This window comes from Macadamia integrifolia, chromosome 1 (assembly GCF_013358625.1).
Source record: "Macadamia integrifolia cultivar HAES 741 chromosome 1, SCU_Mint_v3, whole genome shotgun sequence".
In the NCBI taxonomy this organism is placed as follows: Eukaryota; Viridiplantae; Streptophyta; class Magnoliopsida; order Proteales; family Proteaceae; genus Macadamia; species Macadamia integrifolia.
This window is the reverse complement of record NC_056557.1, coordinates 25,943,490-25,959,814: the sequence shown is the minus strand read 5'-3', so window position 1 is coordinate 25,959,814 and position 16,325 is coordinate 25,943,490. Positions and strand designations below refer to the sequence as shown.

Below are 16,325 nucleotides of genomic sequence, written 5' to 3'. Positions count from 1 at the left end.
TTTGAGTGCAGAAATGTGTACTTTTACGCAATGCGACTGGTAAATCAAAAGGCAAAGAGGTATGTAGTGCTTCACCAAAGGAAGGAGCTGGTGGAGATGGTGAAATCATGGGAGTAGTAGAAACCCCACCTTGTTGCACTTTCTTGATCTTGCATTGATACACCTATAAAGGTAGTGTCGACTAGATACTAGGAGTATCAAAGAATGGGACTAAAGATAGAATAGGAGGAGCAATAATAGTGGGCCACTCATCCCCTCATCAGGGAGGAGCCGGAGAGAAGTACAGACTCCCCTCAAAGAAGGTGACATCAACAGTTGCATTATACCAATGGGTGATAGGGTCATAACACCGATACCCTTTCTGGGTACGATGATAACCTAGAAAAACACACTTAGTGGAACTAGGGGGAAAGCTTATCCAAAGATAAATTTAATTTGTGGATGAAGCAGACAACTAAAAAAAAGAGGTTAATGAAAGGTGGGTAAGTTAGGAAAAACAACAGAGAAAGGAGACATGTTGTTAATAATAGAGGATGGCATACGATTAATCAAATAACATGCAGTTAACACCTATCACACCAAAATTGCTTTGGAACATGCATATGTAACATGATAGCACGTGCAACCTTTAGAAGATGTCTATTTTTTCATTCCGCCACCATTTGGTTGTGGAGTGTGGGAACATATAGTTTGGTGAATCATACCATGGGTGGCACAAAACTTAGAAATCTTGTTTTGAACATATTCCAAAGCATTGTCAGAACGAAAAACTTTAATAGAAGTACCAAATTGACTCTTTATTCTATTATAATTTTTTTTGCAAACTGACAAAAACTTTGAACGATCCTTCAAGAGGTACAACCATGTGAGACGGGAATGATCATCCACAAAATTAACAAAATATATAAAACCATTCTTGTTCTTGAAACGAAAAGGACCCTAGATGTCGGAATGGACTAAAGAAAATAAAGAGAGACTATGAGCCACAGACTGAGAAGAAAGGACACATGATGGTGTTTTCCTAACTCGCAAGCTTCGTTCTCTAACCTAGACACATTTGAAAGTAGGATATAAAAACTGTAACCTAGATAAAGACAGATGACCCAAATGACAATGCCACTAGAAAGGAGTCACATCAGCAACAGAAGTAGCAGCAACGGAAGTAGGAGCACCAATACTAAGCGACAGGGTATGACAGATTGTACGAGAACCAGAATCTAGGGCGGAAGTCCCATTAGCAATTATAGTAGATGAGGAATTAGAGTTATGACTAAAGGAAGTAAATAAGGAAGACTTACCAATCGTATGAGCAGAGGCCCCAGAGTCAATGATCCAAGGGGGAGAAGTAGTAGTAAATAAAATAGGTGTACCTGTGGAGCTAGAGTAGCAGAGGAGGAAGGCCCAGAAGATGTACCATTGGATGCCTTAAGATTCTATAACTGCAGTAATATTTGAGTAATATCATCACGTGAAGTAGTAGAAGAACTGCCACTCGAGAAGGGTTTTGGTGTAGAGTCACCAACAGATTCTGTATCACTACCTCCATTAGACACTGCATGATTGACCAATTGGTTTTCCCATTCTGGCTTGCCAAGCTTAGCCCAACAAGTATCAACTATATGGTTGGATTTATCACAATGAGTGCACTGCCGATTGGCATGGTCTACAGTACTGCAACCACCAACACCACGGCTTCTTCTAGATCCATGGCCTTATCCACGACCACCCAAGAGTAAAAGTAGAGTTATCCTTTGGGGAGGAGTAAGATTTACTAGGAGAGCAGTGTGTTGAAGACGAGAGAAAGAATTAGCAAGTGTGGGTACACTTTCACCAAGTATGTGACACTTGACATTTTTCAGATCAAAGTTCTGACCAGCAAGAGACTTGGAGACAAAGAATTCAATGTGTTGAGTCTTTAGCTTATCTATATCAGTGGTAAGGGGCTGAAACACATTAAATTCCTCAACCAAGCCTTTGAAAGCATTGTAGTAGTCTTGGACAGGCTTATTTGACTACTGAAGCTGAAATAGCTTCTCATACAAATCATATACACCATTCATGTTCTTCTGCTGAGAGTAATTATCTTTGAGATCATCCCAAACACCCTTGACAGTGGTGTGGAACATAACATTAGAAGCAGTATCAGGCTCCATGCTATTCCATAACTGTATCAGAGTAATGGCATTATCTTGCATCCACTCATTGTAACTACTATCAGTAGAAGGAGGGGGGGGTCAGATGTAAGGTACTTGAGCTCATCTCCTGCTATGATATAAACCTTCAAAGCCTGAGCCGATAATAAATAATTGGAACTTGGAACTACCCTTGGGCTTGATGGAAGTGATAGTCACATTCACTGTATCAGAAGAGGGTGTAGTAGTAGTAATAGTAGTGGAGGTGGTAGACTTGTTATCAGCCATAGCAACAAGTAATAATGAGGGCAGCAACAATAATCACCAACAAAGAGGACCAAAAAACAATCCCCAGGAGAAAATCAATTAGGTTTCAGGGTTTTGAAACCAACCCAAATCGATTAGGTAAAAATGGTAGCAGCACAAAGACCAATAAACCAACAATATAGCCAACAAAATAATGAGAAAGTAGGGCTGGAATGACAAACCAGCAGTAGATAACCTTCCAAGAAGAAGAAGAGACCCAAAAACAGCCCAAGGGAGAAAATCGATTTTAGGGACAAAACCTTGACAAAAATCGATTTCTGTGGTAGCATCCCCAATAATGTAATCAGCCTTGTAGATGCATAGATCAAAGCAAGAGACGCAGTAACCAAAGTAGAATATCCCATCATAGCAGCCATACCAAGTAGAAAATCACCAAAAACCGATCTCAGGGAGAAAACACTGACAAATAATCAATTTCTCTATGGGGGAGGAAAATCAATTTCTTTGTAGGGAGATTTCCAATCTAGTAGTAGAGGACCATCAAGTAGGTAATGTAGAAGCACTCCATCAATGGAAAGGGAGGCTTAATACATGGTAGCCGCAACAATAGGTGGCTGCACACCACAAGAGGGTGGAACAAGAATTGAAATCAGCATAGGGTAAAAGGAAAAACCTTGATCTAATTACTGAGACTCTGATACCATGTTAGAAACCAGAATCAAAGTAATCAAACCAAGAGAAAGCAAAGAGAAAGAGAGAGAGAGAGAGAGAGAGAGAGAGAGAGAGAGAGAGAGAGAGAAAGAAGAAGAAGAAGAAGAAGAGAAGACAAGAAAAGAAGAGAAGAGCCCAAATTGGATTGGAGGCAGCTTGTGATAGTGAGTTGTGTCCAATTGCGGGCCTCTCCACTTATATATATATATATATGTTCAAATAGGATGGGTAAGTTAGGGTGCTAAAATACACCTAACCTACTTATTACAATAATTAAAAAGAAATTAAAACAATAGGGTAGAATACTAAGCCTGATAGGACATAAATACCCCTAGAGCTTTAACATATCCCTTTTGTGAGAGGTGGAGATCAACTAGTAGATGTTCTTGCAAAGGGACTAAGTATTAAAGTTTTTATTCTATTCTATGCAAGTTGGGCATGTCACGTGTGATATCCATGCACCAACTTGAGGGGTAGTATTGTATTGTGGGAATAAGGGTAAAACTATTTAGAGGGGCATACGTTTCATTGTAATGTCCTAAAACCCTATTCCTACTATTATAAATAAATGAGGGCTTGGTGTCAATTGGCACAAGCCATAATTCCTCAAATCAGTAGTATCGATACCTTAAAGATATGAAACATATTAGTATCGGCGGATGTGGAAGAATATTTAAATCTTGGGCCTATGATGGTGCACACCATTGCCCCCATGCATACCTCTTTCACCCATACTTCGGCCTTTGAGAGTGTCAGTCAAGCTCGTAACGTCAATGCCCATGGACTCCATTTAATCATCCTCCTCAGATGGTTGTATGAATCAGCGAAGTGGGCCTCTTGAGTAGCCTACATGTGTAGAGGCATTGTTGTTCTCATCCTGTGTGGCATTAGTTAACTAAGTCTCGCATGTGAAGCGCATCGGCTCAAGCTTTGGCATTGGTTGTGGCTCTAGCCCCAGCTCTTAGTACTCTCATGCTTCCATCTATATCTATCACTATCACCATCACCATCACTGTCACCACCATCATCCCCGTCAGGCTGAGACTCAAAAGGTCGGTGTTTGTGAATGAACACAGCCCTCTCATGATGCCATAAACTCGTCGACATCAGCAACCATCTGACCTAGCTATCTCAGGGTTGGGCCTACTCCTAGCCTAATTCATGATAGAGTGACCTCGATCCTTCATCCACTCATATTGGTGATCCTCCTCATCGTCTAAGTCCACATAAAAAATGTTGGTATGCTCGATTGGATCTTTATCACCATCCATGCCCTTATGTATGTACTGCATCCTTATAGTCTCATGTTATAATGCACATCCAATGACTACTCCAACCATGTGTAACCCAATCTATTCTGCCTCTTGGAGCATAGTTTTTAAGGCGCTGGTAAGGCGGCCTTGGCACTGATGCGGTCTAGAGATGGTAAGGCAATACTCCGCCTTACGTGAAGTGGTGCCTTATGGTTTTTTTTTTTTTAACACATTTTAAAATTACTTGATGAAGATTCTAAAGATAGATTTTTTATTGGTAGGTGTATGATTTTGTTAACACTTGAGATGTATGGGATCAGCTTTACTTCACCAAAAATAACCAAAACAAACAATACAAAAATGTAATTCACGAACAAGGTTTGGATTTTGTCAAGGGTTTTAAGAAAGGGCTTTGAGAAGGAATCAAGGAACAAGGAAGAACTACTGATCTGGGCTACCATTTTGCTCCGACAGCGGTGAGTTTGTTCCGGCAGCAGTGAGCTTCATTCTTCTTTAACAGGAGTAGAAATATAGTGGATGACCTTAGGGCTTAGGCACTCACTTTGGCATCATAGAGGTAAGTATAATAAATACTTGTATTTTTTATGTCTTCTTTTCTTTATATTTATAATTTTGTTTCATAATTATGTATTTATATTATATGTTAATATGTTATGATGATTGATGATTGATGAAGATGAACTTAGTTTATTCACTTTATTGACTTGTTTTCTTAATGAATATCTTACATTGATATGAATATGAACTTTTAATATTTATTTCACATATGAGTAATACGATTCAACTAGGATTTGAACCAAATAGATTGGTTTTATAAAAAAATTACACATGAACGCTTTAGTCAATAAGGCGACGTTTTATGCTCGCCTTATCGCTAAGGAGCTCCGAAAGACCCTCAAATGCCTCTATCGCCTTACCGCCTTAAAAACTATGTCTTGGAGTTGATAAGTGAGAATGTAATCTAGTTGTGCTTGCAACGGAGGCAGAACAAGTTTGGTAGAGCTCCTTGATTGCTATCGTTCTCAAATTTGGTGCATCACTGCCATTGAGCACCCACTATTCTCCTGCAGAAGAATATTAAGATTATTTAAGTGATTGTACTTGGTACATATGTATATGAATTGACTCTGTGAGGCTGTAGATCGGCCAACGATGTCCAACATATTTTAAATTGAGCTCCAAACACCAAGTATTAACCGTATTTTTGTTCCACACTTTTGTGGCAAGAGAATAAAAAAAAAAATCTAGAAAATTTAAAAGATATTTTAAGAACATATGATGAATTCCAGTTCCGTGAAGTCATAGATTGAGCTATAGTGTGTAACATATAAAAAAGTAAATGCCAACTACTAAGTATTTATTCTATTTTTGTGTAAAAATTAGTTTTGGGGAAAAGTGATATCCTCCAACTTTGAATCCTGCACAAATCTTCCACCAATTCAGCAATCATCACTTCCACTATGTTAATCTGCTGCCCAAGTGCTTCTTCCAACCTTGTACAGCAATGATTTGGCCCAAAAATCTCAAAATCAGGTAAAAAACCCCTTCTGTGGTGAAAACCTATCGAAGTTCACTAATATGGAACCATACCTTTATAATAAAGGTTTTGTACTTTTTTGTCTAATATTTCGGCAAAATGAATTTCAGTCGAAACATTGCACTTCATCAATATCGCAGGCTATTTCAGTTTGACAGCCTACAAAACTGAAATATTTTGGTAGATTTCGCGAAGCTGAAACATTGCACTCCTTTTCGTGAGTGATCAATTAGAGAGGAGAGTCTTTCTAAGGCTAGTAGGACATCTAGGGCAGACACTTAAAAGGGAGAAAGGCACAGGGGTAGGCTACCCAAAAACTGAGGTGTTCTATTTTTATATATTTCTGGTTCATGTTTTGAGCTGGGGCTTTCTCATTTTCGTAGTTGTGTTTAGTCTGTTATTTTTTGTTCCTTGGTGGAAGGTGTAATATTGAGCCTTTCATTTTCTCTCTCCCTCCCTTTTTCCTGTTTTATTCTTAGAACCATATTCGTCAAGTGTCTAGGCAACCCTAGATGTTGGCGGAGGGCAAAAGAATTTCAAGGCGACACCAACAAGGCGCCTAGGCAACCATGCGACCTTCCAGCAAAGGGTGCCTGAACGCCGAGGTGACGCCCTGACAACTATGCCTAGAAGTAGTATGGCATGATGTTGTGGTCTTATTGTTGGCTACTTGGCCAGGCTATTGATCCTTGGCCCCTTGCTTTCTTGTTCTTTGGGCTGTTATGTTCTTTAAAATGAATTGCTTGTTGGATTCATTCTTAGGGCTACTATCATATGTTTCTTGCCTCCCTTTTCTCTATTTCTATCTGCAGTTTTACTCAATTTTCTGTACAATGACTGATGATGAATTCGACATAAGATTATTTTCTACATCCATTGAACTCAACTGAATGGCTTGAGATAACTATAATTTATGTCCTATAACATGGTCTGGAGAGAGGCTTTCTATGGTGAAAGGAAGGGCTTGTGTATATCAGTGACTGGTTGCTGGGAGGGGAAATAAAGGGAAGGGAAGTGAATTTAAATCAATACTAAAGTGGAAACTTTTGTGATCATTATCTTACATGATTGTGTCACTAACTCCAAAACATCCTAAATCTTACTTTCCTTTGCAACCAAATCCCTTTGATTTGAGAAGTAAAATAAAGAACACACATGAAAAATATTTGGTAAGAAGTTTAGGTAGGTTATACCGTCATGATTACGAACCTTCTCTTTTTCTTTCTGAAATAGATTTTACTTCCTTCCCTTCCCTTTCCCATGTGACCAGATGGAGCCTTAGTGTATTTACCCAGGCTCCAATACTGCTGCAACAATAAAAATAAAAAATAAAAAATATCTTAACACAAATAGAGATTTTTACTTTTGGTAAGTTCTTTCATGCTTTTTTGTACTATGTATGACTGGTTCCTCTCACTTTATCATTTTTTCACTTCCTTTTCAGGGTTAAGATCTGGATAGGGGATACTGACCAATTATTCAAGTCATCAGAGGTTAATCATGCTTCCTTTTCCTTGTTGAAGGAGGTAACAAAATTCTTATCAGTACTCTTAAAAAATTGTTGGTAGTTAATTGATATTTCTGTTCAACCCAAAAAAACAAATTTTGATATATCTGTATGTTAATTTTGTCTTGTAAATAGCTACCTGTTACTTCCACACCAGTCACCAACTCTGCCTGTACATTCTCCATACAAAATTCAAATAGCAATTGGCAGAGAATATGGATCATTGGAAGTATGGATCTTTGATATATTCAGATGTAAATTTGGACATGTTGGCTCGTATGATGTACATGGGCAAGTGGTGAGTTATGAGTAGTATTGATGATGTAGGGGGTTCCTAGGTGACTAGGTCTCCTACAAGATTAACTAACTAGGTAGGGTCAACTCAAGGGGCTTAGGTAGATAGGACAAAAAGAAACGCAGCAAACAAGATTAAGCATGCAAGATAAAATGAGACTAACAAACAAAGTAACCAAAAGCAATAATAATCTAGACGGAAAAACACATAAATTCTTACTTAAGTTTCAAGTGGGGACATGGTGAAGGGAACAAACGACATACGAATGTTAGGTTCAGCACAAATCAATCTAGACAACTAAATTAGATATGCAAACAATCAATGTCCTCTAGCAACCAACTAAAATAGAAAATCAGCAGGATTTTTTTTGGAGATATAACAGTGACGAAACAACTTAAAACAACGGGTAAAAATAGGCATAAACAAAAGGGCAAAGGCTGGCTTCAATGTCAATGGGCTGCAATATATAATAGGGATTAACGGAGGTGGGGAGGGTTTAGTTTAATGTTTTACCGTATTGCTGTCCAGATATGAGGAGAAAAGAAGAGATCAAGGTCCTCTGAAATAAAGAGATGCAGTCCACCTTTAGTTAATGAAGACAAGTCCAGCCGGTTGTAGAGAGATCAGCACCAGCAAAGAGTAAACGACAACCGAGAGTAGCAGCAGCCGAGGCTAGCAGCAGCAGTGATGTAATGGCAGCAGTGTGTAGCAACAGCAGTGATGTAATGGTAGCAATGTATAGCAGCGACAGTGATGTAATGGCAAAACGGGAGATCAGCAGCAACAGTTCAACATTAAGGAAAAAAAAAATACAGCAACAGCAGTTCAGCCTCAAGGGGATATAAAACAGCAGTAGAAAAAAAAAGAATGGAAAAAGAGAGGGAGGCGAGACAAGAGAGAAGAGAGAAGAGAGAATAGAGAGCCGAGAGGCTAAAGAGAAGAAAGAGGCGAGAGAGAGAAGTGAGAAAGACGAGATTGAAAGAGAGAGAGAACCGTGAGAGGGGTGGGGATTTGCTCTTAGCTGTTTTTTTCAATTAACATTCATTGTATTCAATAATGGCCAATGGCCTTACACTTAAATAGAATAAACTTCCAAAAATAAAAAAGATATTTGGAAACTCAATTACTTGAAATAAAAGACTACCTAATAGATCAATATAAAGAAGTCCTAGTTTCCTAATTATGTAAGACAATCAAATATCACTAGATTTAAAGCAAAGTACTAGAATCAAATAAGATTTGGTGGGGTCCACAAGATCTACTGATTGGGAGGACAAGGGGGGTCGAACCCAGTGTTGGAAGGCTGGTTCTACTCCTCTCTTTCCTTCTTCTTTCTTGTTTAATCCTCCAGCCACAAAGATGGACCTAGTTGAATCTTCTTCTTCTTTCGACTGTACACCTTGATGTCCCCATCAATTGAGCTTTCTTACGTCTCAACTTGGTGATGTTTGACATGTTTTGCAAATTTATTTCAGGTTACAGATCTAGCCTGGGCTTTTGATGGCCGCTGCTTGTATAGTTCTAGCCAGGTATTAAAGTACATGGATCAGTAGTTTGATGGTTGTAATTCATAATATTTTACTTTAATCTTGTTTGTCCAATGTTTGCATATCTTTTACAAGTGTACACTTGATTACATGGAATGTTAAATATTTTGTGTTCTATTCTATTCACTTTTGTTTCATGCACTGTTGATGGGCATTGATGGTTATAGGAAAATTCTGCACATAGCTGGATTTTAATAGGTAGCTCTTTGAAAGAAGTGCCCTTTCCTTCAAATCCTTTGGGTGTTAGAAGCTCTCTTGATGTATGATGTACTTTTTCCTAGTTTTCTTTTCTTTCAAACATGTTATCATTCTTTTACCTAATGTGGAATATTTTTTTACAGCTTCCTTATGTATCTGATTCATGCTTTGGTCTTGCAATCTCTCCTGGAAACTTGGTGGCCACTGTGGTAAGAGAACTTATGCATTCCCAAATGTTTTAGAAGGTCCCATTAAATTTTATATGCTATCAGTATCTTTGGTGACCATGGAAGATGCAGTTGCAGTGAGTTTGTCCTTTCTGTGGATAGAATATCATTATGCAATATATAATATGTTGCATAATGTAGGTGTTGGTCAAGGTGAGAGTTAAAAGTCAAAAGTGGCTTTGTTACACTCGCAGCATTTTAATCTGTCTTCCAATTTAACTTCATACATCCTAGAAAGCTATCTGCATTATGTTACAGTGGATTACTTGAATGGAAATTAGTGGCTTTAGTTACTAAGATATCTTTTCCATTAGATCTGTTCTTTTCATTATTTGCTCATGCATCTCAGAGAGGCAGCTTTGTGGTTCATGCATTTTCCAGCATCCCCTCAAATATCCCTTGGATTTCTAACTAGTGGAATATTCTTTCACTGATTCACCTAATCTGTAGAAACTTTAATTAACCAATTTGTGTTTCCTGTGTAGACAAGATGCCAAGTCTACATCATAAAAATAATAATAATAATATTAATAATAATAATAATAATAATAATAATAATAATAAAAAGATACCAGTCTATTTATTCCATTCTACTTCATTGCCCTTCTTCTTAAGACAGTTGAACCTAAGGTTCACGGTATTGGGTTTCGACCAGGTTTCGACCTCTGAGGAGACCGAAATTTCATGGGAAACCTGGGAAATTTCGAGGATACTGGGGAATTTTTTTCAGTATGGTGGAAACTTAGGTTTTGACCCCCAAACAATGTTTTTTTGTCTGATTTTTTATGTACAACCTATTTTAAACATTTTTAACACATTCACATCATTAGTTTCGTAAGATAAATATATAAAGTCTTACTTGTGTGGTGAATCAAAGGTACGATAATCATTATGCTGACTTCTTGGCTTAAATTCTGAAACTTTATTACATAATAACTATATATAGTCTACAGTCTACATCAAAACATAGGACATACTCCAAATGATCCAAAATAGATAAAGATATTACATCATCAATAGTTATCTATCAACACTCAATAGTAGTTATTCAATTACTCAACACTTGAAAGTAGTGACTCAATTCCAATTTGAGTGTCTAGGCGGTTCCATCTCATGAGCTGTGTACCATTGTAGATATCATAGCCGCTCCTCTGAATGAGAGACATATGCATCCCATGACATGTTCTGGGCCCAATGATCTTGGTAGTCTCTCACCGCTCTTGTATAAGATTCATCAACATTAGCTAGGTATCCCAACCTAAGGAATAGGTTAGTCACAATCACAGGTTGTGGCCCTTGTGGGTATGGCACAGAAGGTTGAGATGGATGCACAAAGATACTGTCAACAAAATATGACCCACCACCTGTAGAACCCTCATGTTCGAATGAGGAAAAAGATTCACCATACTGTCCATAACCACTACCATATCCAAATGAACCTGTGCTTTTGAAGGATGGTCCACCGGCATATACACCATACTGTCTCGGATACCCATAATGTGATGCAGGTGATCCGACGCTCTCAAAGCCACTATCATCATGATGTACTGGACTAGGGCTCAAGTCAATAAATTCTGGTGCACGTCAATGCCCAGATCCTCCACCCTATCCCAAACTCATGGCTTTTATTGTAGCAGACAAACTAGATATATCCATGCTTTGGCCCATCCCATCTGCCTCATCATGAGACCCAAACCTTTACGTGGTCCTCTACTATAGCCTCTCTGTTCTCGGGAACCATGATGTTCATCTTGCGTCGCATGTGTGAACTCAGTCTCCCCTATGAATCTGACTAGAGTTGGTTGTGGAACCGTGTCACTTTGCATGGCAGCTAATCTATCCTCTTCAACTCGTATGGCAGCTAATCTATCATCGACATCATACCCACCACCACCACCACCACCATCATCATCATCATCATCATCATCTTGTGTCTGGTTAAGGGACCAAGTGGAATCTGATAAGGGGTACTGATACTCTTCATCTTCAATTCCAGCACCAGAGTTGGCCTCAAATGGATGTGGTGACTCAGTGTGAATTTTTCCCTCTTCTGACAGATATTCTTCCACATTAACACCCTTTCCTAAAGCATTTTGACTGCTAAGCCGACCACCAACCTCATCTAAAAGTGGCTCACCTCGATCTCTAACCCATTCATAAAGGGGATCTTCATTATCTGACTCAAATTGGAAGATATCGGCAAGCTCAATTGAGGTAGTATCATTCTCCATGCCAAGGCGTATGTGCTCTTCTTTCAATCTCAGATTATAGTGCACATAAACCAAGTCAGACAGCTGTGCAGCACCCAATCTGTTCCGCCTCTTGGAGTGTATAAGGTTAAAAGTACTCCAATTGCGCTCACATCCAATGGCGAAACATGTTTGAGATAACACTTTAATTGCTACTTTGGACAAGTTGGGTAGGCTCTTCCATATTGCACCCACCATTCAGCTACATAAAACAATGAGAGACTATTAGGTGGATTTCTATGATGGTGCATATCTGAATATAAAAGAAAAGAACAAGGTCATTGGACCAACCAGTAGCAGTGGTATCTCGACTCATAACAGCTGTTGCACGGCCAAAACTCCCAGTTGCATCCCTAAAGGCTTTCATCTGTACGTGGTTACTAATGTTAGCAACTTAATGTTCATATCCTAGGTTAATAATTGCATCAATTAATAACTTCAACACTGACCTCCGTGTTACTCACCTCTGTGTTGATGATATTCTGTGCGGTTGGGTTTGACTCAATCTTCTCCACCACGGTGTGAACTGCATTTATGAGATCATTTCTTAAGCCAAGCCTACGCTTATATTGATACTTGGGGTTTAGGTAATAAGCTGAAAATAGTTAAGGTGAATATTGGGTAAGCAAAAGTATATGTCAGCATTAACAAGTTCAAGTAAGGTGAATAAAGTAAAACTAACCAGCCTTAGCAGAGCATGATTGAGCTGCCTCTCCTGGTGGTCCTTGATTATGGCAAGGAACTTCTTGTTACCCTTTCGGTACACCGCTTCCACCTCCATCTTCATCATTTCAATGGATGCCCATATGATTGGCAAGGTGGGTTTCTTCTATGAGTTAACCAACTTCAAGACGCTTACTATCGGATCTAATATCTTTACCACTTTCTTGACATCATCCCAGAATTTTTCACTAGAAATAGTGGCCTGGGCTGCTTTTCCTCCCTGAGAGTTAGATCCATCCCAATTAAACCACTCCTTAGAAGCAAACATGGATCTCAATCCAGAATTCTTTGTCTCAAAGCTCTTCAAGGTGATATAGTTCGTCACGAACCTTGTCAATCCTGGCCTCCCCAAGTCCCCACCACATTTTGTTCTTAACAAATTCAGAGAAAACTCATGGTTGTACACGTATATGGTCACTTGCCTCGCTTTCTCTACCACACCTTTTACAATCTTGAAATTTCACATTTCTTTTAACATGAGATCTATAAAATGGGTTGCACAGGGAGTCCAAAATAGATGGTACATTTGGTTGTTCATTAGCTTTTCCCCAGCTTTCTTGAAGTTGCTCCCATTATTAGTCACAATTTGTACCACATTCTTAACCCTGACATCTTTTACCACCTCTTTCAAGAGGTAGATGTATTTTGCATCTTTCTTCTCACTGGATGCGTCAACTGACTTTGGGAAGACTGTCCTTCCATCACAATTCACTATGAAATTGACGATGGACCGTCTAGTGGGTCTAGTCCATCTGTCACACATCATAGTCACCCCATAATACTCCCACATTGGCTTCAGATCCACAATGTAATCTACCAACTCTTTCTTCTGCTTTGTTAAATATACATTGTATATCTCATAAGCTATTGGTGTAATACTCCTGATTTTTTTTTAACTTAGTCCAACCTTGACCTGAAGTGATGAGTCAGCTAATAATGGGGTAGTCAAAGTCAATGTTTTTAATGAATGACGTGGCGATCAAAATATAAAGTTGTTGACCAAAGTCCAAGATTCTTTGGCCTTATCACCACTCTATTTTTGGTATGTTTTTAAATGTTTTTGAATTTAAAAATTCCTTTTTTAGACTCATACCTTTTATGGTAACTATGTGGGGAGGCATAACTGCCTTTTTGGTTGTCGGTCACTTATAGAAACTCCTAATTTTCCTTACCATTACTTGCCTATTATAAACCATATTAAGTATTGTATTTTATCTCCCCATCTCACATTATTTCCTTATTTGGTTTATATATTTATGGTTGATTTTCAAACCACCATACCTATTATGCTAATTATTCAAATTCATGCAATTATGATTTGGCACCTAGATTACTATCATTTTAATTATACTAACTTAGTGATGTATTTTTTTTTCCTTCCTTGTGAGATTCAAACCAAGGGGGACAAATTATCTAATCAAGGGGGGTAAATTGATTATCATCTTTGCCTTCCTTATAAGACTCAAATCAAAGGGGGACAAATTATCTAATCAAGGGGGACAAATTATACAATCAAGGGGGCATATGAGCAACACTTTTGGCATCTCCTCTTAGCCTTGCTAAGTAAATTGACAAGGGAGAAAGCTTATTGGCCCTTAAAGATTTTATTCCTTTTTTGAATTAGGAAGAGAGCATGGGAAATAAAAAGAGAAGAGGGTAGATTGGAAGCCTCTCACAAAACTGCAGATTTTGAAAAGAGAATAAAAGAAGAGTGAGTGGGACACCCCCATGTCCCCCCCCCCTCTTTTGGTGATTCAAGTAAGAAGAAGAAGAAGAAGAAGAAAGGTTCAACCCCCTTCCCTTAGTTTCGCTTGATTAGGAGGGAGATGTTCTTTCAAGACCTTATATCTAAAGGGTTTTTTTTTTTTTTTTTGGGCCTTCTGTGAAAGCAGTAAGTGGTTTAATTCACTCTCTAGATGTGGTTTTCCTTTTTATATAATTATTATCATGTGATATAGGAATTAATTTGTATGATTATATATTTAATGACTTATTCTTTTTTTAGAATTGTAAATTTATTTCTCTTGAAATCTCTATCTATTTATTGGGTTTGGCATTTCACGTTTAATAAATGAAAGCATATTAGAAATTTTGATTTATATTTATTTTATTTTCTTTTCAAATTTTTGATTATTACATTATGTCCCTATGTGGATTTTTGGTTGATGTATGCTATCATTGAGCAAATTTTGTTTGTGCGAAAACCTCACTATCGATCAAGGTCACAGTACGGTGTGAGCCGTAGTACGGTACAGGACAATAGAATGTGTTTTACGCCTTACAAGAACTAATGGTGTGATTGTAATATCTTACATATGGGATGGATGTAGATCAAGGTCACAGTACGGTGTGAGCTGTAGTACGGTACGGGGGCATATGTCATTCCCATATATTGGAACTATTATTGAGATTATGAATTATGTGAATAGGTTAACACACCGATCAAGGTCATAGTAAGGTGTGAGCCATAGTACTATACAAGACGGTGGTGTTAAATTTCATTGATCATGACTTGTGATATATATTATTATTTGATTGAATTGTTAGGTTTTCCTTTATTTTCATAATAGTTCATATTTCATCTAAAAATAAAACTTTATTTCAGATGATGGGATTGAGATTCATGAAGAGGGAGATGAAGAGCCTATTGCATACCTATCCTATGGTCTAACAAGGATGAGGGTGGATGTTATTTCTAGTTTCTTGATGATCATATTTTTCTTTAACTTTTTCTTTAAAGTCTTTAGTAAGGCTTATGGACCTTTAATGCCATTTCTTTTTAAACCTTCCTATGAGGGAAGTGTCTTTTATTTTGTTATTTAATATTTAAGATTACCGTTGCACATTTCTATGAATTAATTACAACTTTTTATTTATTTTATTTGCTTATTCCCATGGTTTGTGGAAATTCATACCGGTTTATTCCCTAAAATGAAATCGATCTTGGACTGCCAACGACCAAACTCCCAGATTTGGGGTCGTTAAAGTTGGCCCCTTCATACCTGGACTAACCTTACCAATCTCATCCTGCATGTTTTGGTAATATAACCCTGTGGTCACATTGGCTAGAATGCTATGATAGAAAGCCCACTTCAAGAGAGCCATCCCCACTGTTTCTTTAACATTGGTCCACATTTTCTTCAATTTTAACTATCTCGAGCCCTACCTTCGATATAGTGTAGGATCAGATTGGAGAGCATCAACATTATGGTTACGAGATGGTGGTGGGGGTGGGGCTGAGGCTGGGGCTTGGTCCCTCACACTCTGGGATGTCCTCAACGAAACATCTGGCTCTCTATGTCTCAACTTCCTCCTCCTCCTTTGTGGCTCAGGATCTTCTTCAATTGCTCGAGATGAACCAGCTCCCTTAGCCCTCTGTACTAGTCTTTCCTCATCAATATTAATCTGGGCTTTGCTTGCTACAAAAGTCCTCAATTATTCAACCTCTTGTGCCATTTGTACATCATCCAAGTCAGGTTCCTCACTGTTATAATCTTGCTCCTCCAACTCTGGAAATGACTCAATACAAGCATCATGGTTCTCTTCCCTAACTGCCCTCTTCTCCTTCCTCTTCTGTAATCCTCCTTTTAAATGCTCCAACATGCTCCTCTTCATCTCATTGGATACATTAGGGCAGCCCAAGACATTCCTGTCCCCA

The 16,325-nt window shown here is 38.3% G+C and overlaps 1 long non-coding RNA gene across 1 annotated transcript; it reads left to right on the top strand.

The window, feature by feature from the left end:
- The first annotated feature begins 8,980 nt into the window (after positions 1-8,980).
- LOC122074507 lies at positions 8,981-15,499 on the top strand. The gene is made up of 4 exons (XR_006138984.1): positions 8,981-9,252; positions 9,438-9,530; positions 9,612-9,677; positions 15,273-15,499. It is a non-coding gene; the product is annotated as an uncharacterized LOC122074507 (long non-coding RNA).
- Positions 15,500-16,325: the final 826 nt, after the last annotated feature.